The 27,490-nt window shown below is 43.7% G+C and overlaps 1 protein-coding gene across 1 annotated transcript in view; it reads right to left on the bottom strand.

Annotated features, from left to right (window-relative positions):
- The window catches only part of DUSP9 (dual specificity phosphatase 9), a 42,857-nt gene extending 20,467 nt beyond the window's left edge, over positions 1–22,390 (bottom strand). Inside the window, exons 1-2 of the mRNA XM_075184960.1 lie at positions 22,221–22,390; positions 866–1,499 (exon numbers count right to left, since the gene is read on the bottom strand). The gene's annotated coding sequence lies outside the window, so the exon portion shown is untranslated. The remainder of the gene's footprint in view (positions 1–865; positions 1,500–22,220) is intronic.
- Positions 22,391–27,490: the final 5,100 nt, after the last annotated feature.

Genomic DNA, 27,490 nt, shown 5'->3' with positions numbered 1-27,490 from the left:
CCAACTCGCCCTGCCGCAACACCCTGCAGGTCTATATAACAGCCGTCCGGTAGTAGGTGCTGTCACCAAGTATTTTCCATCTCTGTTCCACTTTGCACATAGCTGCTTAAACTTGTATCATCCAAAACCTCCTAGTTCCTACTTTGCAGAGCATTGCTAAAACTTTTTTTATTCTGGGATTCTAGGGGGTAAATGTATCAAGCTGCGAGTTTCTGTCGGGTTTGAAAAGTGGAGATGTTGCCTATAGCAACCAATCAAATTCTAATTATCATTTTGTAGAATGTACTAAATAAATGATAACTAGAATCTGATTGGTTGCTATAGGCAACATCTCCACTTTTCAAACCGCCGGAATCTGGCAGCTTGATACATTTACCCACTAGCAGAATAAACTTGGATTCTAATTCCTGCTGGTTATGAAGATTTGACTTTCGTAGCCTAGAGGCAACCCGAACGGCTGTCCCCCTTACTACCGCCTTAAGGGCACTTGTTAATACTTTTTGAATAACTTGCAGATTATTAGTTATTTCCCATCTCCAGAGTTCTGGGGGTAAATGTATCAAGCCGAGAGTTTTCCGGCAGGTTTGAAAAGTGGAGATGTTGTCTATAGCAACCAATCAGATTCTAGCTATCATGTTGTAAAATGTACTAAATAAATGATAGCTAGAATCTGATTGGTTGTTCAAACCCGCCGGAAAACTCTCAGCTTGATACATTTACCCCCTGCTGTACCATCCCCTATAAGATTCATATTAGCAAATGCTGCAGACTATGTAATTTTCACAAGACTATTTATTTTTAGTCTACTCTTTGATCATCCGGTTCCTAAGGTTGTTTCTAACCACACATATAGACAGACACTCACCTCTTCATTCAGATGCCTCTCTCGTTCCCTCTCCTCTGCTAGACAGGAGGTATATTCTCACAATGCAAAATTACTATTTGGTCTGAGCCTCTTGGCAAACATAATGATCCACTGTGATTTTACTGGATGTTATTTAATTACTGTGTGTGGCTTTCAGGAAATGCTTAAATGGCGTTAGGCAGATTGTTAATCCAGCTCAGTTAACGTCAATGTCCCAGTTGAAAGCTCATGTGCTGTATGTGACTGTTCTGCTAACTGTGTCTCCCTCTTCATTCAGAAAATGTAGCTTTGCTTTCTGCTCCTGCCCTGTAAGCTCTGTTCGTGTTCAGCAGTACCAGGCATTTCCTTCTGGTAGAAATGCGGGAGGTCCTCTTTCTCACAGTGAGCTGATTACAGGTGTCCCTCGCTGTCTATCCAAAGCCACAAGACATTCCGAGCTGCAATTCAGATAAAACAGCCTCCCTCCTCTTTGCTGTGCGTCTTTGGCGAGAAGGCATCCAGGTGTATTCCAGTGTGGAAAGTGAGATGACACACACAGGAAAAACTGCTTCTTCGTCCTCTCTCTCTGTGTCCAGTGAAGAAAACTCCTACAGTCCCACTGTAAGGAGTACGATTAAAGATTTATCCTAGAGATCTGCAAAGAGGGGGAAAAGAGCAGACTTAGTTGGCAAGGCTGCGTTCACATGTGGGGAATAATTGACAAACCAGAGGGAGAGGCTTTGGCTGCCCCTTTTCCTGGAAATCCACCCCCAATTTCCTCCCCCCCAAACCCCTTGCGTGTCTCCATGCTGCTAGCAGGTTTCCTATTGACATGACCTCAGCAGTGGAAGAGGATGTGATACAATCGTTCCATGTGCTGAGTGAGCTCGTTCATCACACAACCAGCAATGTTAAAGAAGCACACATGAGATACAATAAAACATGCCCATGTATGATCTACCTGCAGCGATCAGAAAGTGCTACCTGTCACCCCTCCAGCTGTTTGTTGTTGGATCACAACTCATAGTATCCTCAGCCAGCCAGAAGTTGTAGTTCCCCAGCAGAACTAAGGAGACATATATTCTATGCATCACTTCAACTGCAGAACCAAAACGACAATTTTCAACTCAATCCATTTTATTTTTAATCTAGTTTATTTTATTTTCTGTTTTTTTGTAAACGCTTATTCTGGAGTGTGGAACTGTGAATCATTTTATTATGCAATCCTGTTTGTATAGAGTACAGTAGTTTTTCATTCTTAAACAAAAATAACCCAAAACAAAACATGATAATATTGTTGGATGTGAGATGCACAAAATGATAGAATACTGATTTACTGAGGGGCTGACAGCATATAATGTAGTCAGGGGCTGCATAGGAATTGTCTAAAATTGGTCCTTTTAATTTCCAGGATCCTGCACTAAACACCCTAGTTCCAGTCCACCGATGAAGCCAAGGGCTAGATTTACTAAGCTGCGGGTTTGAAAAAGTGGGGATGTTGCCTATAGCAACCAATCAGATTCTAGCTGTCATTTTGTAGAAAGTACTAAATAAACGAAAGCTAGAATCTGATTGGTTGCTATAGGCAACATCCCCAGTATTTCAAACCCGCAGCTTAGTAAATTTAGCCCCAAGTGTCTACACAGAAGACGTTCGACAAGTGCATTAGCTCACCTACTGACCAGAATCTAATTTGCAATCTAATAGGCAGAGGTCCGAGGACTCCATGACCGGGACATTAAGTCAAAATAACTACTTTGCTCGTGACATACTGCTAAAATGAATATTTTTAAATTGACTTCTAATCGACTAAACAAAACAAACACCCCCCTTTTCCCCCCACCTAACCCTCTGACATAGTCATTTAGACCATTACTGAACCCACTGGAATCTTCCCACCAATAATGGACACTGGACGTTCGTGAATTATCCCCCTCCAGAGACGTTGGTATCTGTGTCATCCAGCACTCACATAGTACATTATTTAGCTCACACCATTCTCCAACAGTGTCGCAAGGGAGCTAAAACAACATTTTTTTTTTAAATGCAACATACCAAAGTGATGCTCATGGAGGGTTAATAGTCGCTACAGAATTCCACCATTCCAATTTTCCCAGGGGTTATTTTCTGATGGCAGCATGAGAAATACAGGACTTTGCTGTAAATTCACACTAGGTAAACAACCACACACTGATATCGCGGCAGTTTGACCAGCAGCAGTTCGCTAGATAAAGGAACATCACAGAATTATCTTTTGGGAATCAGGGATAATTGACTCCCAAAGACAATTCGTGATGTCTCCTCTTGTAAAGAAAAGTCCCCAGCCATGAATTTACAGTGACAGTCTGCAGGGCTGAGTCAATATAATATAATGAATAACGTACACCCGAGGGTAGGTAACAAAAAAAATGATAAGTGACCATAGAGTGCTTTTATACAAGAATCTTTTTTTTTTGCATTTCCACCTATAAGTCAGTGTAATAGAACCAGAAGAGATCATGTGGTGAAGTATTAGACAGTACTGTAAAGCAGGCTCAGGTAATCAAGGAACCTTGTCAGGGCATGCTGGGACTTTTAGCTCTACAGCTGGAGCACACTGGTTGCCTAAATTTGCTCTAAAGCCTTTAGAATCCTATGAACAAGTTCTCAGCAAGTGAATGGAATTTGATAGTTTACAATGAAGGCAGTAGGAGAAGTGATGGCATGGTACATGGACGTGCCAACTCTCCCGGAGACTCCCGAATTCCGGGTAGGTCTCCCAGACATCCTGCTGCATCTGCCCACTTTCTACTGAAGTGGACAGGATTTGGAGCCACCATGATGCGATTCTCGGGGATTTGCGTCATTTTAACCTGGCCCCCGCAGTAAAATGCAAAGTGTGCATCATTGTGCTTAGGGGGTGTGGAAAAATGATACGATTCACCGAGCCCCATCCCCACACACACACCCACCTCCCCCTTGGGATCTTCCAGAGGCCAACATTAAAACGTTGCCAAGTATGGGTATCCACCTGTATACACCCCCACTTCAACCACTGTATATATATAGGGGTCTATTTATGACCCTTCGTTATTTTGACTTGATACTTTTCAATCCTTATCTCCTTGATAAGGATTGAAAAGTAACGGCTATGTATTAACAAACTTCTCAGGGACAGCAGTGCCGATAACCTGCTGTCCCTGAGAAGTGACTCACCTGATCACCGCAGTCTTTTCTCAATGTTGAAGGCTGGGATGATCTTCTCTTTTTTTTTTTCTTTTTTTGTTAGTGAGCATGCACCGACCGAATAGTTGGTGCATGCGCAGTAACATCCTGGACGGCCAACTGCAGAATGATTGACAGGGAGGGATCACATGATCCCTCCACACATGCGCTGTCCAGCTCTGCTCTTCAGACTGTTATGGGGAGTGCTCAGAAAAACGATAGGAAATGCAAAGCAGCAGATATCTGAGATATCTGCTGCGATGCTTCAATAGTACATAGTGATTTCACGGTACTGTTGTTTTCGGGGGGGTTAACACAGGAAAAATGCTTGGTAAATAGACCCCATAGAGAGAGAAAGAGAAAAATTAAAAGTGTTGGTATAGAATATGTAAGTAAATGGAATTTGATATTTCTACAATGAAGTCAATAGGAGAAGTGGTGGTATGGCACAACATTGTATACTAGCAAACTTCGAACTCTGTATGTGTGTGTCTATATATAATATACATATATATATATACACATATATGTTCGTTTGTACATCTATAGAGAGAGAGAGGAACACACACTATATAGAGGGGCTGAAGGAGCCAGAAACATAACACAGATACACAAATAGCTCTAGCAACACCATTATAGGACGAATCTGGCTCTACCATAGCCGGTACTGGATGGTAACTAGTGGGTACTGACAGCACTGTCGGAATCACATCATTGCATGTAGCTAATCATGTGAGTTTGCTCTATTTGTACCCATACCAACTCGTGACAGCGCACACACCAGCACACTGTGCCTGCAGCTGCAAGTCTCTTCTCCCCAACAATGGCACTTCTATAAGTGCATACTAAAGGGGTCCCAAAGCTGCGTGCCTTAACCGCTTCCCTGCCACTGCCTACAACCATGATGTAGTCCTCGTCGGCTAAGGAATGGTTAAGAGCATTGCACAAATGTAAGAAAATAATAGTCCTGCAGTGATTTTACACCATAGTTTGGATTAACCCTCTTTCTGCAGCTTGCAGTCTTTCATGACAGTGAAAGGGTTACAGGAGCTCATGTGTTTAGCTCCAAGGGAAGAAGCCCTGGAACATGCCCACCAATCTCTCTCTCTTTCCTGGATGTGTAATTGCAGGTTCCTGGAACAGCCTCTGTGTGATTTCCAAGCGCTGGCCTAAGAAAATGACTTGGCAGCGTGAACAGGCAGTGACTCGTTGAGGGATGAGAGATGGTTTGAGGTGAGGGGAGGCGGGAGTCCTCTACCTGAGCACGCTGGCACATGCTGGGGGGAGTTCTCTACCTGAACACGCTGAGACATGCTGGGGGGAGCCCTCTACCTGAGCACGCTGAGACATGTTGGGGGGTGTCCTCTACCTGAGCACGCTGGCACATGCTGGGGGGGGGAGTCCTCTACCTGAGCACGCTGGCACATGCTGGGGGGGAGTCCTCTACCTGAGCACGCTGGCACATGCTGGGGGGAGTTCTCTACCTGAGCACGCTGGCACATGCTGGGGGGAGCCCTCTACCTGAGCACGCTGGCACATGCTGGGGGGAGTCCTCTACCTGAGCACGCTGGCACATGCTGGGGGGAGTTCTCTACCTGAGCACGCTGGCACATGCTGGGGGAAGTCCTCTACCTGAGCACGCTGGCACATGCTGGGGGGAGTCCTCTACCTGAGCACGCTGGCACATGCTGGGGGGGAGTCCTCTACCTGAGCACGCTGAGACATGCTGGGGGGAGTCCTCTACCTGAGCACGCTGAGACATGCTGGGGGGAGTCCTCTACCTGAGCACACTGGCACATGCTGGGGGGAGTCCTCTACCTGAGCATGCTGGGGGGAGATCTCTACCTGAGCGCGCTGAGACATGTTGGGGGGTGTCCTCTACCTGAGCACGCTGGCACATGCTGGGGGGGAGTCCTCTATCTGAGCACGCTGGCACATGCTGGGGGGAGCCCTCTACCTGAGCACGCTGGCACATGCTGGGGGGAGTCCTCTACCTGAGCACGCTGGCACATGCTGGGGGGAGATCTCTACCTGAGCACGCTGGGGGGAGTCCTCTACCTGAGCACGCTGGGGGGAGTCCTCTACCTGAGCACGCTGGCACATGCTGGGGGAGTCCTCTACCTGAGCACGCTGGCACATGCTGGGGGGGGGAGTCCTCTACCTGAGCACGCTGGCACATGCTGGGGGGAGTCCTCTACCTGAGCACGCTGAGACACGCTGGGGGGAGTCCTCTACCTGAGCACGCTGGCACATGCTGGGGGAGTCCTCTACCTGAGCACGCTGGCACATGCTGGGGGGAGTCCTCTACCTGAGCACGCTGGCACATGCTGGGGGGAGTCCTCTACCTGAGCACGCTGGCACATGCTGGGGGGAGTCCTCTACCTGAGCACGCTGGCACATGCTGGGGGGAGCCCTCTACCTGAGCACGCTGGCACATGCTGGGGGGGAGTCCTCTACCTGAGCACGCTGGCACATGCTGGGGGGAGATCTCTACCTGAGCACGCTGGGGGGAGTCCTCTACCTGAGCACGCTGAGACACGCTGGGGATTGCTGCTGCTGCAGGACCGTTTTCTCTTAACCCCTGTGATGCCAAAGAGAACAGCAGCACTCTGCATACAGAAAGACAGATGTGATGCCCTAGGCAGTAACAGTGCAATAAACAGCTTACACGCCATTCACAGTCATCCTACATGTGTAAATCGGGAAACAGTTTAATTTATTGCCTATGCAAAGCGGTGCTGGCTCAGACGTTAAATGCCATCAGCTTACATTCAATTATTGTGTTACTTAAAGAAAAACATCATTATAATAAGATTTCAACGTGTTTCTGCAACCCTTCCACCCAAGGCTTGATTAAGGGTTCGGGCTGCCTTAGGATTATATGCTCGCTGTGGCCCCTCACCGTTCATGCCAGGCTAATAAAGGGTAAGAAAAAAGAAACTAATTCTTAATTTAAAATTTGGCTTCCTTAATCTCCACCAATGCTTGCATTTTATGCGTTTTCAAAACACAGCTCCACTTGGCTTGCAAACGGGTAACGGGAACCTTTGTCACTCAATTCGTTTCCATTAATTTCAGAAATGCAAAGCTGAATGGAAGTGTCAATGCACATTACTGAGGGTGAAGGTAGAGGGACATAGGAAAACTGAGGGGGGGGGGGGTGGTACCTAGTGCCTGGAAACCCCCCTCCAAGCCTGGGGCACTGTATAATTGAGTTGGCTGGACCCTGCTCCTGCTTCACACGGCTCTGCTTGAAAAGGGAGAGCTGTGTGCACCTAACAGTAGTGCACGCAGTATTGCCCATGTATATTATGGTGGTAGGAAGAGTTGGAGAGTAGCCAAGAACTGTCTAAAATTATAGCCACGCCCCCATGTATGCTGGTCACGCCCACTGGCGGCGTGGTGTGGAAACCCCCCTCTACAAATCCTGCGTTTGCCCCTGAGGGAGGGGACTGTTGTAACTGCACTCTTTGCCATCCTTGTCTCTCCTACTTGCTTGTAAAACGTTACTACATTGTTCTTTCCTGTTTTCATTGTACTTTGGAGAACAACTAATGTTTTATATTTTAAAATAAATGAAAGTTTATACCTCTCCCTGTCACAATTTTGCACCCACAAAATATTGTGCCCTAAGCTGAAGCCTAGTCAGCCTATTGGATAATCAGGCCCTGTGGTTCCAGTGGTTATATTGGGGAGGATGGAAGGAGTTGTGGGACGCCATACCCCCTTTCAATTCTCCCGGAGCCCAGTCGCTATCAAATACAATGATCGGGATTTACGCTATGAAGATGAGAAACCCTTTAAATAAATTGTTCTAAGTTTAATATAAGCACTAGTTTCTACTTAATTCATCAGAAAATATGTGCAGTTTGTAGGACATGTAAAGTAGATCTTTCATTAAGAAATCCAGTCATAATCAATAAGTAAATATTATTTGCAACATAAATGAATGAATTAGAACACACAGTATTGGAATGCTATTCCCACTCCATGACACAGACCACATAATCAGGCAATGACCGTGGATCTAGAATATTATTTTACGGGGGTGGGTGGGGGTTGATTTAGTCCCTGCCCCCTTTTTGACAGCTAAGGCTGCCTACAGCTGCACACTATTATCATCATCATTTATTTATATAGCGCCACTAATTGCGCAGCGTTGTACAGAGAACTCATTCACATCAGTCCCTGCCCCATTGGAGCTTACAGTCTAAATTCCCTAACATACACACACAGAGGACAGAGAGAGACAGAGACTAGGGTCAATTTTTTGATAGCAGCCAATTAACCTACTAGTATGTTTTTGGAGTGTGGGCGGAAACCGAAGCACCCGGAGGAAACCCACACAAACACAGGAAGAATGTACAAACTCCACACAGATAAGGCCAGGATCGGGAATTGAACTCATGACCTCAGTGCTGTAAGACAGAAGTGCTAACCACTAAGCCACCGTGCTGCCCATGCTCATTGACTACTAGTATGTTTTTGGAGTGTGGGAGGAAACCGGAGCACCCGGAGGAAACCCACGCAGACACTATGTGTAGGTTCATTCGGCAGAGACAAGCCTCTGCTGGGGGAGGGGGGGGGCACGATTGCCCTGATCGCCCCCCCCCCTTCCTCCCTTGGATCCACCACTGCCATGTCCCAGTAGGAGGTTATACTGAGAATGATATAGAAAACAATCTCAAGAGGAAACAGCTGCACTAGTAAGTAAGAATGGAACCAAAAACTCAGCTGCCCAGCTTAACTGGCCTGGAGTGTTTAAGAGTTGACTTACCAACATTTTTATTATTATTCAAAGCCCGGGAACAGTGCTTTCATGCCCTAAGTGCAAGAAATAGGTGAAAAAACAAAAACCGTGCACGAAGGGTGCAGAACGTGGCCCCCCTCTACAGACGAAGGGCCCCAGTTCCCGACCCACTAAACCAAAAGGGGGCAAGGGTCTTCAGACCCCCTCCACCGAAAGGTTTTGCCCCGGGGTCCTCCGAAGCTTCACCCAGGGCACAACAACGATGGAGTTCAAGGGGGCCGGAACCTAAAGGCCACATAGCCCCCCCCTAGATCGAGGACAGAGTCCATAAGAACGTACCTGCACCCCTAAAATCCGTGAAAAAAAAGAGAAAGTGACAAAGAAAAGGTGAACTAAATATAAAAATAAAAAAGTGTCGGGGGAAAAAGGAAGGCGAGTACGTAAAATGAAAGTGGTATAATGTGCTAGGTGCCAACAAAATCACATGTTTAAGGTGTAAAACCAGTGATTTATGGCACCCCTCCCAGTCGCCACTCCGGGGTGCACATTAGTCCCAGGCTTTCAACGCCACTTACCCCGACCCTGGCATCAGACCAAGCTTTCCCATATGTTGTCAGGGGGGCTCCGGTCCCCTTACACGAGCAGGTACTCACTTGATTTTAGCCAAAAGGCCAAGAGTTGACTTACCGCTATAGCCATCCTGAGACACAGAAGTTAGCGGTACATGTACCATTGCAATACTTGTTAATTAGGCTTTACATGGGAAACCATTGCCAGACAAAGCCTATGAGTGAATTTTATCGCCGGTGGCAGCTACCTCCTGCGATACAGCTGGTTATAATCCCTTGATAGATAGGGAGAAGCCTTATCTCCAACGAAAACACCCGTATTAGGTGGAAATAGAGCTTTTCTCGCTATGATAAACAGAGCCCTATGTCTGTCAAAATCAATCTGCATATATTTTCCCATAAATATCCTTTAAATGTTAATAGATGATGTTGCTCCAGTGATTTTCCTGCACTGCCAACTGTTGCTGCTGACAGAGATTTAGAATAGCGGATAAAACGCAACTGGAGAATGCAAATGATATCTGACAATTCCGTGGCACACTGAGCGTATCCACGGCTGTTCATCAAACAATTGTTATCTCCTTCTTTTTTTCTCCTCATATCAAACCTCACATCCACCAGTTCCAGGGGCGGATCTAGAAAACTGGTGTACCCGGGGCGATTTAGGGGCGGGGCGATTTAGGCCCCACCTCTTTCTAACATCGTAGGCTGCCGACGGCTGCATACTATGTGCAGGTCCGTCCAGCCGTGACAGGCAGGGACAGTGTGCTGCCCGGCTGCTGTGATTGTGTTTTAAACACAGTCAGAGCAGCCGGGCAGCACACTGTCCCTGCCTGTCACGGCTGGACGGACCTGCACATACTGTGCAGCCGTCGGCAGCAAGTGTCTGCTAGGGGCGGCGATCGCCCCGATCGCGCCCCCCTGGATCCGCCACTGACCAGTTCTATAATATATGAAATTGATCATAAATCGCTCAAGGAAATAAATTCAGCAACGGAATTTCCGACTGATGGCAAACGTCAACTGAAATAGCAGTCATAGAGTCCTCCACTCTGATCTCTCCAGACCACGGGCCTCAGGGGAATGTGGTGGCGTCCAAGGGAGGGGTGACTCACCGGGAGCGATGGGGAAAGAAAGGGCGTTCTAACATTGGCCTAGGATAGTAAAGGCGTGTTTACGCAAAAGCGGCTCGTGCAGACCATAAGAAATAGGCATATACACCCGTTGAGAGACTTATCTTTCGCACCTATTCTAGGACAAATGCAAATACTCTCTTGGAGTAAACCAGGCGCATTTGCTGCTGATGCAGCAGGTGGATGCATCCCGAGATGTATAAAGCTCTGCATATGGGTAGAAATACTGTATTTTTCTGTGCTTTTTTTTTTTACGCCCATTTTGCGACTAAGACTGGGTACACAGTACAGAAAATTTCTCCCGATGCAATATCATGAACGATTTTACTAACGACTGAAGGTCCCGATCAGCATGCCGATTCATGTGCACACACTATATACGTTGTACAAGATTCACCTTCAGATCTGTGCTCTTCATCTGTCATAACCATCGGCTGAAAAGATCCAGATTCTGTAAACTCTATGGAGATCTATGGACACTGCTGGTCCTGAGTGCACACACTGCAGAATTGTGGAGCGACATTGTGCCATCGTTTATAGAGATTTTTAGTCCGTTTAAAAAATCAAATTAAACGATACGATGTGCTTTGGAATTATCATCACTATTTTGATATCGGGCGTTCGGTTGTTTATCATCTAATAATCGGCTGAAAAACCTGTAGTGTGTACCCAACCTTACTCTGTATTAGCTCCCTGTGTTTCTACAAGAGCGGCTAGGTCTCACTTTATAATCTCCTAGGCCTCATCATTCAAGTGACCAGACTTAGGCAAGTTAGACACTATCAGATAATTAGTAATAACACTATAACCTAAATAAGTGCCTATTGTAACTAGCATGAAACTTACAGTCCCGTAAGACTTAGAGCTCTTTCACGTGTGCATTAAAAACGAGGATTTAGCCTTAATCCGCGTTTTCCTAAGTACACAAGAAGTATGTGTGAATGGCTCGATGTGTATAAGCAATATGCACATTAATACTGAATGGTGAGCACTCAAATCCTGATTCTACAAGACGTGTTTTAAAAAACCCTCCATTTCATACTACATTGCACTGACAGGTAGGCGGAAAACTTTATGTGGAAATGTGTATCCATCATAACAAATGTGCATATGTTACAACGCACATAGATACATGTTTTTATGCACCAGTGATCGTCTCTGAGATAGAAAAGAAGCTGCCACTTCAATGAAAAACTGTGAACATTGAGACTTTGGGGTATATTTACTAAACTGCGGGTTTGAAAAAGTGGAGATGTTGCCTATAGCAACCAATTAGATTCTAGCTGTCATTTTGTGGAATGTTCTAAATAAATAACTAGAATCTGATTGGTTGCTATAGGCAACATCTCCACTTTTTCAAACCCACAATGGTAATCAGCTCTTGCTTGTGTGGTTGGAGTGGGGGGGGGGGGGGGAGGGTATTAATGGAGGACATCCCATTGACTCCTGCGCATTCACTTCCAAGTGAATGGAGCAGACAGGGTCCTAAAGTCACTGCCTCCAGCTGTCATTCCCAACAGCAGGCGCAAGGGGAAGTGGTATTGGGGTCATCCAATAGCTTTTACTGGCGTTAATAAACACTAGTAAAACCAGGGTACTGGGTGACTAGTCTAAAGATTATGGGGTCTATTTATTAAGCTGGGGTGATAGATATTCTAAATCTGGATTCACCCCAATAGAACAAGAAAATGTCATGGGAGGAGCTGACTGATGGGAATGTCAAAATCTTGATGTAAAGGATGAGATTGTGGCTCAGTGGTTAGCACTTCTGCCTCACAGCACTGGGGTCATGAGTTTGATTCCTGAACAGGGCCTAATCTGTGTGGAGTTTGTATGTTCTCAGTGTGTTTGTGTGGGTTTCCTTCTGCACTCCAAAAACCTACTAGTAGGTTAATTGGCTGTTGACAAATATTAACCCTAGTGTGTGGTAGGGAATTTATAATATAAGCTCCAATGTGACAGGGACTAATATTCTATGCACAGCGCTGTGGATGAGAGTGCGATTCCGGTTTCATTCAAAAGTTATTGTTTGGATAAGACCACAGAAATCCCAAAAACATGAACTGTTGGTAGGACTTGAGGACTGAACCTGGATTAGACTATGAGTTGTAAGTATTATACATTTTAAAGCTCCCTTTTGGCATAAGGATCTACAAATACTGCTATGGCAAGCATATTCTGTAGTGATGTGCATTAAGTACAGATGCAAACCTGTATGGTGATTCTTGTGTTTGTGTAGTTTAGAAAGGTTGGGGAACAGGTGATTTATCCTCGTCACTGATAACACCACACATATATTATTATAATTACCATTTATTTATATAGCACCACTAATTCCGTAGCGCTGTACAGAGAACTCATTCACATCAGTCCCTGCCCCATTGGGGCTTACAGTCTAAATTCCCTAACACACACAGACAGACACAAAGACTAGGTTCAATTTTGTTAGCAGCCAATTAACCTACCAGTATGTTTTTGGAGTGTGGGAGGAAACCGGAGCACCCGGAGGAAACCCACGCAAACACGGGGAGAACATACAAACTCCACACAGATAAGGCCATGGTCGGGAATTGAACTCATGACCCCAGTGCTGTAAGGCAGAAGTGCTAACCACTTAGCCACAGTGCTGCCCATAATATATACACATCACACCTACCTCATCCACTGTTTTGCCCACATCGCCTGCCTTACCATAGACTCCTCTGTTCCCCAATGACTCTTGCCTGTCTCCAGTTATAGATTTAACCCTGTCTTTAACCCTATGTCTTCTGACTCCGCCCCTCATAGCTGTCCCCCCTTGTTTGTCCTGTATTACAATGCTTTTCTTCCCCATGCTTTATCAAAGGGCAAATAGCAAAAAAAAAAAAAAAGGTGTATTGGTTGGATATAGAGCTGGGACCTATACATCACAAAGGTACCACCGGCAACGGCTCTGATGGCAATGGCCCCACTGCCAAGAAGTTTTGCAGGAGATCACTAGTGGTAGCTTCCCCATGCATGGGAACAGCATTTCAATACAGGATGGCGATAGAAAAAAAAAATAAAGCATTTTATCAATAGACAACATTTTAAAAATGTTTTATATTTTAATCTTTTTTTTTTTTTTTTTAACAATTTATTTTATTATCATTATTTTATATTAGTGGTAGTGAAAGCACAAGTCAGGGCTTTCAGTTCACTGTGCTTGCACAAATACTGGCAGAAACTGGCCTGGCAAAGTGGTAAGTATCGCTCGGCTGCTGTGACGATATTTTATTGATAAATTGTGATAACAGATTTTTTGTATTGCTGTGCTAAATGGCGTTAAATAAAAATCATTGTTATTGCTGCTTGTTAATAATTAGGCGTCATAATTCCTGCCGGAGCTCTGTTTGGAGGCGTCCCTGCACAGTAATCCTGGTTTAGAAATTCTTCTAAACTCGCAAGGAGGATAAATCAAATATGCTTATTGGGATTGCAGGTGGTCAGTTGCTTGTGAGACATTTGGGGGTGTATTTGCTAAACTGCAGGTTTGAAAAAGTGGAGATGTTGCCTATAGTAACCAATCAGATTCTAACTGTCATTTTGTAGAATGTACAAAATAAATGATAACTAGAATCTGATTGGTTGCTCTAGGCAACCATTTATTCTAACCCGCAGTTTAGTAAATATGCTCCTTGGGGTGAAGCTCCAAAAATACAGACATGGGTTAGTCAAATGGGGCGTACTTTGCCACTAATCAGAGTGTGGCTAATTTTGCGCAGTGGAACATTGGGATGTATGTTGTTGCTAATACTGCTACACCATTGTTCATACACATCGCCAGTCTCCATTCCCAGCTAAGCTGTCAGTCCTACGGTCATCCACAGTCCATTTATCGGACAAAGCATGGGTCATCAACAGTCTGAACTTACTTTTACCTTCCACAGACAAAACATTTCTGTCACCATGCATGTTTTCCATTCTTCATTATATACTGAACTGCACTGTCTACTCCAAGAGACATCCTCATGGATGTCTAGTCCGCAAAGTCTGAGATTGTAGAACTGATGTAATAATACCCATTTATCTCTTTCAAATGTATAAACAGATGCCCCAGACACAGAATTCTAAAGGATTTGTTTTGGAATCTTTTGTATCAGCTTCACTAAAACATATTAAGGATATCAACGTTGTGAGAGATCGTGTCTTAGTAGGCGGTGGGTTTTATCAATGAGGTTTAGCTTGGCACTAGGCTTGGATGTATTAATAAGAAGTGGATATAAGACAGGATAACAGTAGAGGAATGCTAGGATTGCTATTGGAATCCCCCCTGGTTTACCTGTACAAAATATATATGCCCATCAAACCACCCATACGCTGTATTATAGTTCTCCAAATAAATTTGACCTGTTTTATTTTATTTTGAGCATTGTATGTTCCTTGATTATTATTATTATTTTAACAGTCACATAATGGGGTTTGATATGGGTTTAAAGTTAAAACCCACTTTAATCTGTGCATAAAGGACAAGCAGTAATGTTAAGCCTTGTCTCTGACTCATTAAAACATCTCATTGCTCTTCAACCCCAGGTCTAAAAATAGATAAATCCCCACTATGCAATACAATAAAATGCTGATCTTCTAGTCAGCCAATTAAAGGACATCTGAAGCTAACATACAAGTAGTTTTATGTGAAAGTGCCACTAACATAGGCATGCACCCCGTAAGTGTAGACAGGGATACTTCATGCTGGAGGGACGTGTCTAGCCCCACCTAGGGGTGGTGTCTGGTACCACCCATGTGTGCCTAGCACCACCTAGGGGTGGTGTCAGGTACCACCTAGGGGGCATATCAAGCAGTATTTTCATGTAATCTATCCCCCTCTCATCACTGCCCCCTAATCTCCCCATATCACGTCCCACCCAACCTCCCCCATATCATAATATCGCCCATCAATCCCCCCCTACTCCAACTCCCTCACCTGACTTACATAAGACCTGAACAGACTCAGGTCTCATGCTTCCACTGCGCTTTACTGAAACTTCATTCTCATGGAAGTAGGGAACAATATAATTCCCTTCCACTCTGGGCAGATTTGAATTTTGGATCCCTACAATGCTGGCTCATGTGCAAAGCATTCTGGGGCTTCAAATTCAAGATTGTACTGGCGGACAGTTAGCAGGGAGCTTATTAAGGTCCCTGCTGTGTCCCGCTAACACACAGCTATTCTCCGCTGATGCTGCACGCAGCACATTTCATTATGGCAAATAGAACTGCCCCGGTTCATATTGTGCCAAAGAGATGTGTCAACTTTAATTCATACCATCATCATCATCCCCATTTATTTATATAGCGCCACTAATTCCGCAGCGCTGTACAGAGAACTCACTCACATCAGTCCCTGCCCCATTGGGGCTTACAGTCTAAATTTCCTAAGACACAGACACACACAGACAGAGAGAGAGATTAGGGTCAATTTGATGGCAGCCAATTAACCTACCAGTATGGTTTTGGAATGTGGGAGGAAACCGGAGCACCCGGAGGAAACCCACGCAAACATGGGGAGAACATACAAACTCCACACAGATAAGGCCATGGTTGGGAATTGAACTCATGACCACAAAGGAGTGTTACAGTTTATATTATGCCACACATTAGTACCCCCAGTTCACATTATCTTACATAGTAGTGCCCCCAGTTCATATTATGCCACATATTAGTACCCACAGTACATATAATGCCATACAGTAGTTCCCCCAGTTCATATTATGCCACATTAGTACCCCCAGTACATATCATGCCACACTGTAGTGCCCCTGTTTTCATATATAAACACGTTATGATGCAACATATGTAGGTAATAGGTTTTATTTTCATATGTGTGACTCACTGAGTCCAGACCTCTTTAGTTCCACAAATGATCATGGGAAAAGCTGCTGCAGCTGGGCATACTCAACAGCTCTGTTTCGGCCATCTTAATATATATATTAAATTGACTGCCTATACCCACACCTTAATCTAGTTGTCCGTTAGCGTGTGCCTGGGCACACCCCCGACACAGCCTGTGCGCACTCCTATGGCTACTAGTAAAAGTCATTAAGTGTGTACGGTCCCTGAAAAGGGACGTGTCCCGTTGGGAAAGTGGTGTGTTATGGCCATTATTTGGAAAGTTCTGGATTATTTTGGTAACATCTGGTGATGGTGTGAGCTGATTTTGTCTCAAACATTCACTGCAAAGTATATCTGATTATGAGGTGATATTTTTTTTCTTATACACAGTAGACTTCCTAGGTAATTCCATTGAAGACCTGCAAAGCCTCTTTTAACCTCATTGTTCATGAAATGGCTCATGAGCTCCCACTCAGTTCCATAGCAAATGTAATTAGAAGGCTAAGCAGCTCTAGTTCTGTAAAGCAAGCTTGCCTACTTATTAGACCTCTCCTTTGGGAGATCCCAGAGTTGAGGGCCAAGGGACAAGGGGGGGTGACCATGACGCAATCTGTCTCATCATGATCCCCCCATTGCGCAATGGCATCATCGCACAGAGGGGTGCGGCCATGATAACTCTATTGGCAGCAAATCCTGCCATCATGGTCCAGCCCACTTCACAAGAATATCGGGTGGGATACCCTTCCGGGATGAAAGCAAGTATTCTATAAAGATATGGCAACATTAAGATATAAATTGTGAATATTATTACAAGCTCTTTTGTGTAAGGCGACTTGTATTCTACAATGAATAATTTGAGAGGTTTTGTCAAAACATGAGGTAAAATGTTGCAGGGACATAAATCCGTCAATGATTTCTGATGAATCACATTTCAGAAGACTCCAGAAAATGTAATTTTCTTGTATTTATGGCAATCTGAGCTGGGAGAGGCCAGTGAAAAATAATACTTTGTTTCTCTGTGTGTGATGTTTGCAGCAGTCAATTTTAGTGATGTTCCTGATACCTCAGGCAGCTGAGAGTACCTCATAAACATACACTCACAGACACACTGGCCTGGTTTCAATTTCTGTTGTAAACAGATGTATTTCTCTCTTTAACTATTAAAGGGTTGATATGTCTTTTTGCAAAATAAGCTCCTGGTAAGTATAGGCTAATCTTGCAATGTTGTTGTTTTTTGTTTTTTTTTACTATGTAATACATTATCCAGAATGTTTTTCCATAATTTAGGTCACCATGCCTAAAATATAATTTTTTTTTACGTAAATATCACCATTGGTTTTCCATATACCGCCTCTGGATAAGACCAGTCGAGAGGCTTCAACTATTCAAGCCGGTTCGAAATTCGATCTAACCGACCCCATTGGTAGACCTCAAACTCTCGGTTGAAAACTTTTAGTCGAAAATATTGAAATTCGTTTTTTGGTTTGACCACCATAGTGTGTATTATATAACTGCTAAGCTGTTAACTAAAATTCAAAGCTCACAGTCGCAGTTAAAAGCTGTGCGTTCTGTAGGAAGCCAAACCAAGAGCAAGTCTAGCACAAAAACAACAGGCTTGATTAAGGGGGTGACATCTATATGTATATATCCACATTCTCCAAATTATATTCTACATGCGTAGAATGACTGATAGTCATAATTTTGGATCTTCTCTCTGGTTTTCATAATACTATTCAGGTGTCAGGATTCTTTAAAACCGATGATGCAGTCCTTAATTAACCTCTGTCTGTGGCTCACAGACAGCGGAGACATGCATTTTTTTGGTCCCTGGTTGTCAGCATTACCATATGCACAGTAGATTTCCTTTTTATTTCATATATGGAATTAGATTGCAACTATCCCTTCTTAGACACTGGGCTTTATAACTCATTATTTCCTGAATAAAAGCATTCCACGTGCCGTGGAACTCTACCCTTCACCCCCACCCCTACTTCCCCACACACGCACACACCTCTACCCTAGAACTCCTTTCTTGGTTCTGTCTATCCCATTTACTTAATACACAACCTATATCTAGTGAGACATCTTTGTTCATTTCTGCATGCCTCCCTCTGTGTGCCAAGACTGTTAAAACACTGCATTTATATATTCCTAATGTTTAATGTTTAACAATAGTGTCACGACGCATCAGACTGTTGGGTATGCATAATTCCTTTGTATTTCTCCGTATTACTTTATTTGTTCAATGAAAAAGATATTACATAGAAAATAACTATGCTGGGAAATTTTGCACACGTCGCATTTTGCAAAGGATCAGGCTGTTTGGCAGTACTGTGAAGTTCCAGCGACGCGATCTTCGAGTTGTGCTTTTATTTCGCCGTCGTGCGAAAAGCCATTCCATATTGTATTTGAAGATTTGCACGATGCAGAAAAATAGAGCTGACAGTCTAATCATTCTGCCGTGCGGTGTTGATCGTGTAGGACTAAGGAAAAATTACGCCAGCAAAACTTACATTACTTGGTGGAGAAATGCGTAACGAGGCGAATGATTTGCGGAAAAGTTCTGAAAATTTTGTGCATCTCTAATTATAAGTTCAGTATACATACCACGATAAGTGAAGTAAGTGCCTACGAATGTGCAGATGAGTACAAATGAAGGGACAGTGATTAACATGGAAAGAAGGCAGAAAAAACACTCTGAACACAAGCCGAATAGTGTTACATTGTAAGGGGCAGATTCAATTCCCTGCGTTGTTCTAAAGAACAATGCGGGCCGTGGACTATTACTGCAATTGCGGTAATTTCAATGTTGTGTTAAATCTGCGTTAAAAGGACCATTACTATGGTAATAATGAGCGCCTCGCGTTGTTCTAAAGAACAGCACAGGGAACTGAATCTGCCCCTAAATATATTATGCTTCAAACTGTTCACTAAACTTGGGTGTCCTGTGCTGTTTTCAGATATTTAAAAGGTGGTAACCCTACTATTGGGCATAGTACCATCTGCTACACATGATAGAGGACTCTACCACTGAAAATGACATTTTCCAGGAATCGATAAACAGGAAGTGCCCTTTTCATTTCTTTTTGTGTGGCCATAACAATAATATTTCCTGTTGTAATTGAAAAAAACTAAAATGCAAGAACAAAACAACATTTGCTGTCTTGCTGCCTATTACACTACATAATTTAGATGGGCAATAGGCATTCTTCGACTCTACAGCTATTCCTTGACAACACTGAATGGCAGGCTGAGCACCATGGGAAATGTTGTTCATCCACAGTAAGAATTATTATGTAGTGGAGAAAACAACATCTGAATCACTGGATATGGGGAAACCCTGAGAGCTTGTTCACCCCTATCTGCTGTTAATTCGCTTTTCAGCCGCAAAATAATGCATTAAAATTGGGTGTTTACACGGTTTGGTTTTGGTTTACAGGAAAACCCACCTCTTCAGACAAGCTTATAATATTCCTCAACCAGCCTCTTAACCTCACTACATTACCATTGCCACCTGTTATACAACTACCCCTTGACCAACATTGTTGTGTGACAGGATTATTTAGCTTATGAGTCACTCTTACCTTTGCAGTCTGGCTGGGCCGACTACAAATGTAGACTTAACCTCATGTGTCAAACTCCCATTGTCCAATAGATTGTACGCTTGCGAGCAGGGCCTTCTCACCTCTTTGTCTGTTTTACCCAGTTTGTTTATTAGTTTACTATGTTTGTCCCCAATTGTAAAAGTGCTACGGAATATTTTGGCGCTATATAAATAAATGTTGATAATGATGATGATTGCGTCCTAAATGTTAAACGCCGCATTTACATTTTTTTAAAGCAACATGCACAATTCAACGAGATCTGTGGAGACACATCCAGACGATGTCCAGCAAGAAATCCTCGCTCATTTTTCCTCGCACCCCAGAGAGGTGTGCAGAAAAATTAATGGATATTTGTTACCGTAATGAGCGTCAATGTCCACAGCCGGACGTGACGGTGTTACATTGTGTTAAATTGAATCTACCCCTATATGTCATGTGTTAACATGCGCTACAAGTACAATATATTGTATTGGTAAAAATACATGAAAATCATATTGAAAATGCTTTAAAAACATGCAACAGAGCGATTGTGTGAATAAGGAAAACGTTTGGCAGTTATAATACACTTGTATTGTAATACATATACTATGTGTACTTTGTCTTTAAAACTCCGACACAACAAAAATGACATTGAAGAATTGCATACATGAGGAATTTAAGAATGAGGGAAGAACAAACCAAATTATACTCGAGAGTAGTTTTGACTGGTCTGCTGCAACGGAGCATCTGTATTCACCGTCGTAAAAATGTGATAAATTATGCATTTGTCTCAGTGTCCTATTTTAAAATGCTGCCCCTCCATAAAAATCACAGTAGTCATTTTGCCCCCAGCTATTCCCCCCCCCCCCTAAAATTCCATTTAGTGGTTTCACCACTGCATCACATCCCTTACACAAAGTCTCCTTTATAACATCAGCCGGGAAGCAGAGACTGGGCAGGGATCTGTGTGAAGCTGTTACATCCCTATTCGTGAATCAAAAGCTTTACAGAGCATGGAAAATGTTCTGCTCGCCTCCGTACTGGGGAGCGAGGGAGGAAAAAAACGAGAGACAGAGGGGAAAAGAAAGAGGGAAGCGGGAGAGAGTTATCTGAGATGGGGAAAGAATGAGGGGGAAGAGAGAGGATAAAGGGGTGAGCGAGATATTTCCTGCCCTTATTCTCCAGCCATATCTGAGTTTTTGGCTTTCAGTGTTACTACCAACAGCTGAGCCTAAGGTCTGTGCCGCTATGGGATATATCAGAGATCTGTACATATAAGACTAGGATAGGTAACAAAGTAAAATAAACAATCCAAGAAAATACTAGTTACGTATGGTAACAATGTCAACATTAGCCTATAAAAAGCTCTCAATCCCTGTTGTGAAATGGAATTCTTATTTTTCTTTGACGATTTACAGTTCCAGCCACATGACGGATAGAGGAACATAATTCCCATTAGAATAGCATTTGTAGAACTGCATTTTAACCTCCTTGGGACACTGGCAAGAATAGGGCTTATTGGTTCCATCCAGCACCAAATTGCTACTATTATCGCTTTGCATTCCTTTGCCAATATTAATTGTTTACCGTAAACACCACAATGTTTCCCCAAACTCCTACCTTTTCCAACATCAATCTATTTCTATTCAATTTTGTACTATTGTTCTTTAGGTGAAACAAACTTTAACCCTGCAAACTGTAGGGACACCTTACGGAATCTTCCCAATACCCAATAACAATATTATATAAACTCTTTGGACTCCAGAGGTGTTGGTAAATCTGCGGTCCATATTAATAATGGTTACAAGGGGAAAAGCCTGGTGTAGAATGTATTTAAATGAATAAAGGGACTTTGAATGTAATATTTTCCAATTTAATTTTTCTGCGTTAGCATTAAATTTGCCATTGTTACTTTCTATTGCAATAGTGTTAGAACCTTCCATCTATTCTATAGGTAACGCTGTTCCACATTTCCCTACTAGTAAGTTTTGGGATGACAGCCAAGGCCAATTCGCTACCTACCATGCACAACCATTCACAATAAATCTCTGTAAATGGATGCAGTGCCCTGAGAGACTGGCACGGTCTGCCAGCCGTTGGTACAGTAACACAGCCTGCATCTGTACATCCTATTCCATTCCTTTGCTGCGCTCGCCTCCCCCTAGCTCCCTCTCTTTCCACAAATCATCCACCCTTTCAGCAAAGGAGGACTTCCTTGCAGTTCCCCTGAGCCCCAACCGCCCACTCCAGATGCAGACAGTGAGTCCCAGTATTGAGATGTCTTACCTGGCAAGCTTGGCTACAGTGCACACATAACCCTTGTTGTAGTGGTACATGCAGGAAGGCTTAGGATGGCCAGGGAAGAAGACAGAACCTGCCTCAATCTTTCGCTCTTGTCTTTGCACGCTGGCAGGCAGGCAAGACTTTTAATGATTTCCAGCACAGCTTGGCGGCTGTGTTTCCTATTACAAAAAATAAAAAAAAAAGGAGCAAGCCTCTGTCCCTCCCTCCCTCTCCTCCTTCCATCACTCCTCTGTATCCTCCTCCTAATACACGTGCAGGCTGTGTACAACCTGAAGCCCGGCCTGCTGCTCAGCACTGGATGAGAGGGGGATTCTGGGAGGGGTTTGGTAGTACCAGAGGTCTGGGTTGATGTCAGGTTACACAGGAAAGTGGGGGCCTGGGGATTTCTGAGTCATTTTCACAACTGAGTCTGTGTAATGATCATCTTCAGGCATGAGACATAATTAACTCTTGCTGGGGCCTTATATCGCTTACATTCTAGAGTGCGGAACAGATGAAACATGACTGGGCCACATCGTTGCAGTCTGTTCTATACTGTCATCAGTAGCACTTTTAAACTACACAATTATTTTATTTATTTTCCTTTTTGGGAGAATTTACAAACATTCTTTTCTAATTACAACTTCAGCATGTATTAATTGATTAAAAAAAATTCCTCTACTGTAAATATAACGACCCAGTGTTTATTGACATATTGGGGTCTATTTACTAAACTGCAGGTTTGAAAAGTGGAGATGTTGCCTATAGCAACCAATCAGATTATAGCTGTCATTTTGTAGAATGTACGAAATAAATGATAACTAGAATCTGATTGGTTGCTATAGGCAACATCTCCACTTTTCAAACCCGCAGTTTAGTAAATATACCCCATTGTCGTATGTTTTGCATTTATTTATGTTATTTATCTGTTTTCTATATTAAGGGAACTGTTGCTTATTGCCAATAAAAAGAAATTAAAAAAAGTGAAAAATTAAAAAAAGTTTCTGCTTAGTGAGGTGTAAACGACCTCCAGAAATGCAGGGTTCAATTAGCAGGACAGTGCTACAAACTGAACCAAAAATCCCTATTTTAATAAAGAGGGCATTGTAATGTTGTGATCTGAATGACACAGAATTTTTGGTAGTTCACCCAAAACCTGCTAGCCACCGCCAACCCCCATGGTTGACTCGATCGCAGTATTCAACACCGTGGATGGGGCAGAAATGACGTAATTTGCTGCGCCATGTCATCATCATCATCATCAGTTATTTATATAGCGCCACTAATTCCGCAGCGCTGTACAGAGAACTCACTCACATCAGTCCCTGCCCCATTGGAGCTTACAGTCTAAATACCTTAACATACACACACATACAGACAGACAGATACTAGGGTCAATTTTTGATACCAGCCAATTAACCTACAAAATCCACACAGATAAGGCCATGGTTGGGAATTGAACTCATGACCCCAGTGCTGTGAGGCAGAAGTGCTAACCACTGAGCCACTGTGCTGCCCACACTGCAATTTCTTTCCCTACCACTGAGATCTCCCAGAAGTTTGGCAAGTACGATCTCAGTAACCGTACCAAAGGTGAGGGTAGAGGATCCATTGTTCATTTGTTGTGAATAGTCACAACCTTATTGCCACACTATATAAGTGTATAAAATGTTTATCCTTATCCACTACAGTCCCCTTTTTTTGTCCAACATAGCTATATTACCTACCACATATAAGTATTGGTATTTTGCATACTTGACAATACGCTAATACTGTGGTACTTTTTTATTAACACTTTGGGGTATATTTACTATACTGCGGGTTTGAAAAAGTGGAGATGTTGCCTATAGCAACCAATCAGATTCTAGCTTTCATTTAGTTTGTGCATTCTAAAAAAATGACAGCTAGAATCTGATTGCTTGCTACAGGCAACATCTCCACTTTTTCAAACTCGCCATTTAGTACATATACCCCTTTATGTGCTTAATTGTGCCCAGCACAGTGGACTATAGGTACTAACCATAGTTTTATGTTATCCCTCTGTGCAGGCTACAACCTGAGCAAACTGGTGCCTATTCGCCAGCTCATGTTTGTGGCCCTTTCTGCACCTGTCCGCACCCTCAATTACACCATACCCCAGCCCCGAAATGTGAGAAGACGTCCTCCATATAGTGAACCTGACCATTAGTCACAAGAACTTCTGTCTGTGCTTCCTGTTCCTTAATCTTAAGGTACCAATTAGTCTTTGATGACATTAGACTCTGCCGACATTGAAATTATTTGTCCAACTGTCTTTCCTTTCCCTCTCTGATACTGTTGTCAATGTCACTTATCACCATTTCCTCATTACATCAGCTTCTGCTACTTCCCCGTAACTTTTTTTCCTAGTCTGCCACTAAACATGTCTTTCTATTCTACCTCTGCTCCACCATCTTGTCTGAAGTCAAAGTCCTTTCTCAATCTAAACCCCCATATTTTGCCATGATCTAATCATATTAGTTATTTTAAATTTTCCATCATAGGTCAATAGATGCTGCAGTATATTTGCAATAAAGATGGCTGATCATTTTAGCTGTTAAATTGCAGTGATTTTGAAAACCGCCAGTTAACCTGCAAAATCAAATTTAGAGTACAGCAGTATTTATTTGATATGTAAACAAGTGCAAGAAGAAATCAGTTTTCTATGAAGGTCATAGCTTTAGTGACAATGAGAACCAAAGGTTAAGCTGGGTACAAACTACAGAAAATTACTGCAGATGCTATTTCGGTAACAACTTTACAAATGACTGTAAGTCCTGATGAGCATATAGACTTATATGTACGCAAATACAAGATTTACCTTCAGATCTGTGATCTTCATCTCTCATAACCATCTGCTGAAAAGATTGTTACTTTGCACACTCGATAGAGATCTGCCTACACTGCTGGTCGTGAGTGCGTACACACTTCCACAGTTGCCTATCGTTCCATTGTTGATCGTGATTTTTAGGAAGTCAAACGATACGATGTGCTTTGGTATGATAAAACATGATCGTGGGAGTGCACACACTAATGCAATCTTACCAAACAGTCATTTATTGTGTGATCTGCACGATCATTGCATGAAATGACTGTAGTGTGTACCCAGGTTAAGATCTGTGGGACTAGGTGACCTGAGCAGATTGCTCGAGCCCGGGGACCTCTGTTTGTTTTGTCATGGGATGGCTACAGAACATTCTTCATAAAGAAGGTAGATTCCAAACCATAAGCTTGGAATGTTCCATGATCATGACCTAGTTGTCGATGGGGTTTTGTTTCTCATGAGCACAAATGAATGTTGAGAGTGCCATTCCATCTGGAGGGGACCCCAACTATCAACTTGTACAATGGCAATTTGTTCCTAGCCTTGTCCTGGGGATAACAACTGAGAAAAAATTGCAAACTAACCTGAACCATTATCATCATCATCACCTCTATAGTGTAATTAAGAAAACACAAATTATTTGATCTTGTTCAACAGTGAGAATTTCCAAATAAGTCCAGTCTTATTCTAGGATGTAGTACATTAAAATGACTATCTGTATCTACTGTATACAAAAAGTAAAGTGAAAATATAATATAATATACTCATATAATGAATACATATATAAAACTGCCTTACTAATGATTTTTCAGAACAGCACAATTGACAAATTCCCAAAGTATATATATTTTACTATATTCTATAGGTATTTCTGAAGCCAACCTGTTCATGGCACCTGTAACTGGTGCTAGGGGAGACAAAAATCACACAAACCACAATCTCCTTCTTGACACCCCAGGTACTCATCCGATCCTGCGGGACAGCTATGAGACACGCCGGGCTCTTCTGTGCAGCAATCGTGAACCACACGTCATGGCTGATCACCGTAGCATGTCCACCGTTTCTGGAGCCTGACCTTTGGTTCTTACAGGGGAAGGACACTAAAAAGAGACAGGTGGCATACAAAACAACGAACCTTTTGTTATTATACCTGCCAGTGACCACCTCACCAATGGTCACTACTTCTCCTCCGGGAGTCTATCGATCCTGCTGCTGCTCACCTGTCCTGGGCCACCGTTATCTGCTGAGACAAAGCCGCTCAGCAGGCCTCCACCTGCCGCCTGAACCCCAGCTGTTGAGCCCTCCTTGTCTTGGGGCTCAGGACTTTAGGTACGCTTCCGGACCACCAAAGAGGCTTTGTATGCCACTCTCAACAACTTAACTACTTGGGTCTAATGCCCTCCTACGCTAACTAGAGTCTTACATCCTACTATACCACTATAAGGGACTACTGCCCTGCTATCAACAGGGACCTAATGTCCTTCTAACTACTATCTGGACCTATTGTCCCCTTCACTGGCTAGGGCAGCGGTTCCCAAAGTGTGCGCCGCGGCTCCCTGGGGTGCCGCGACGTTGTCAGTTGATCCTCCTCACTCTTTCTTATTGACTGTCGGGCATGACGTCATCACGTCCGACAGTGTCAGTGAGCAGAAGAGAGGAAAGAAGACAGCAGAACATGAGGGAGAGAGAGAGAGAGAGCTGAAGGAGGGGAGGGGGACACAGAGAGAAAGACGCTGAAGGAGGGGTGGGGGACACAGAGAAAGAGACGCTGAAGGAGGGGAGGGGGACACAGAGAGAGACGCTGAAGGAGGGGAGGTGGGCACAGAGTGAGCTGGCAAAGCGGGGGACACAGTGTGTGAGCTGGCAAAGAGGGGGACACAGTGTGTGAGCTGGCAAAGAGGGGGACACAGTGTGTGAGCTGGCAAAGAGGGGGACACAGTGTGTGTGATGGCGAAGGGAATACAGAGTGATATGTTGAAGGGGCGCAGTGATATGATGAAGGGGCACAATGTGATGGTGAAGGGGTCTAAATACATCTCACGTCATTTTGACCCAACTACTTAAAAAACGGGACTACCCAGTAATTATTTTGGCTTGGGGTGCCTTGAAAAAATTATGGTGACCCTAAGGGTGCCTCGAACTGAGAAAGTTTGGGAACCACTGGGCTAGGGTATAGCACCCCCTATACAAAGGGCCTAGCGCCTTCCTAGCAACAAAGGCAGAGTGCCCGTTTAACAAGGACCACACAATCTTTTAGCAATCAGAGCCTTGCGCCCTGCCTAAGCTCAAGGGCCTTGTGTTCTGCTCTGTGCCAAGGGCCTTGTGCCCTGTCTAACTGTAGGGGGCCTTATGGCCAACCTCAACCTAATGGGCCTTGTGCTCAAGTCTACCTAATGGGGTCTTCTGCCCTCACTACACTAAAGAGTCTTAG

Source organism: Mixophyes fleayi, chromosome 9, assembly GCF_038048845.1.
Source record: "Mixophyes fleayi isolate aMixFle1 chromosome 9, aMixFle1.hap1, whole genome shotgun sequence".
In the NCBI taxonomy this organism is placed as follows: Eukaryota; Metazoa; Chordata; class Amphibia; order Anura; family Limnodynastidae; genus Mixophyes; species Mixophyes fleayi.
The sequence above is the reverse complement of the archived record's forward strand: the minus strand, read 5'-3'. Positions and strand labels throughout refer to the sequence as shown.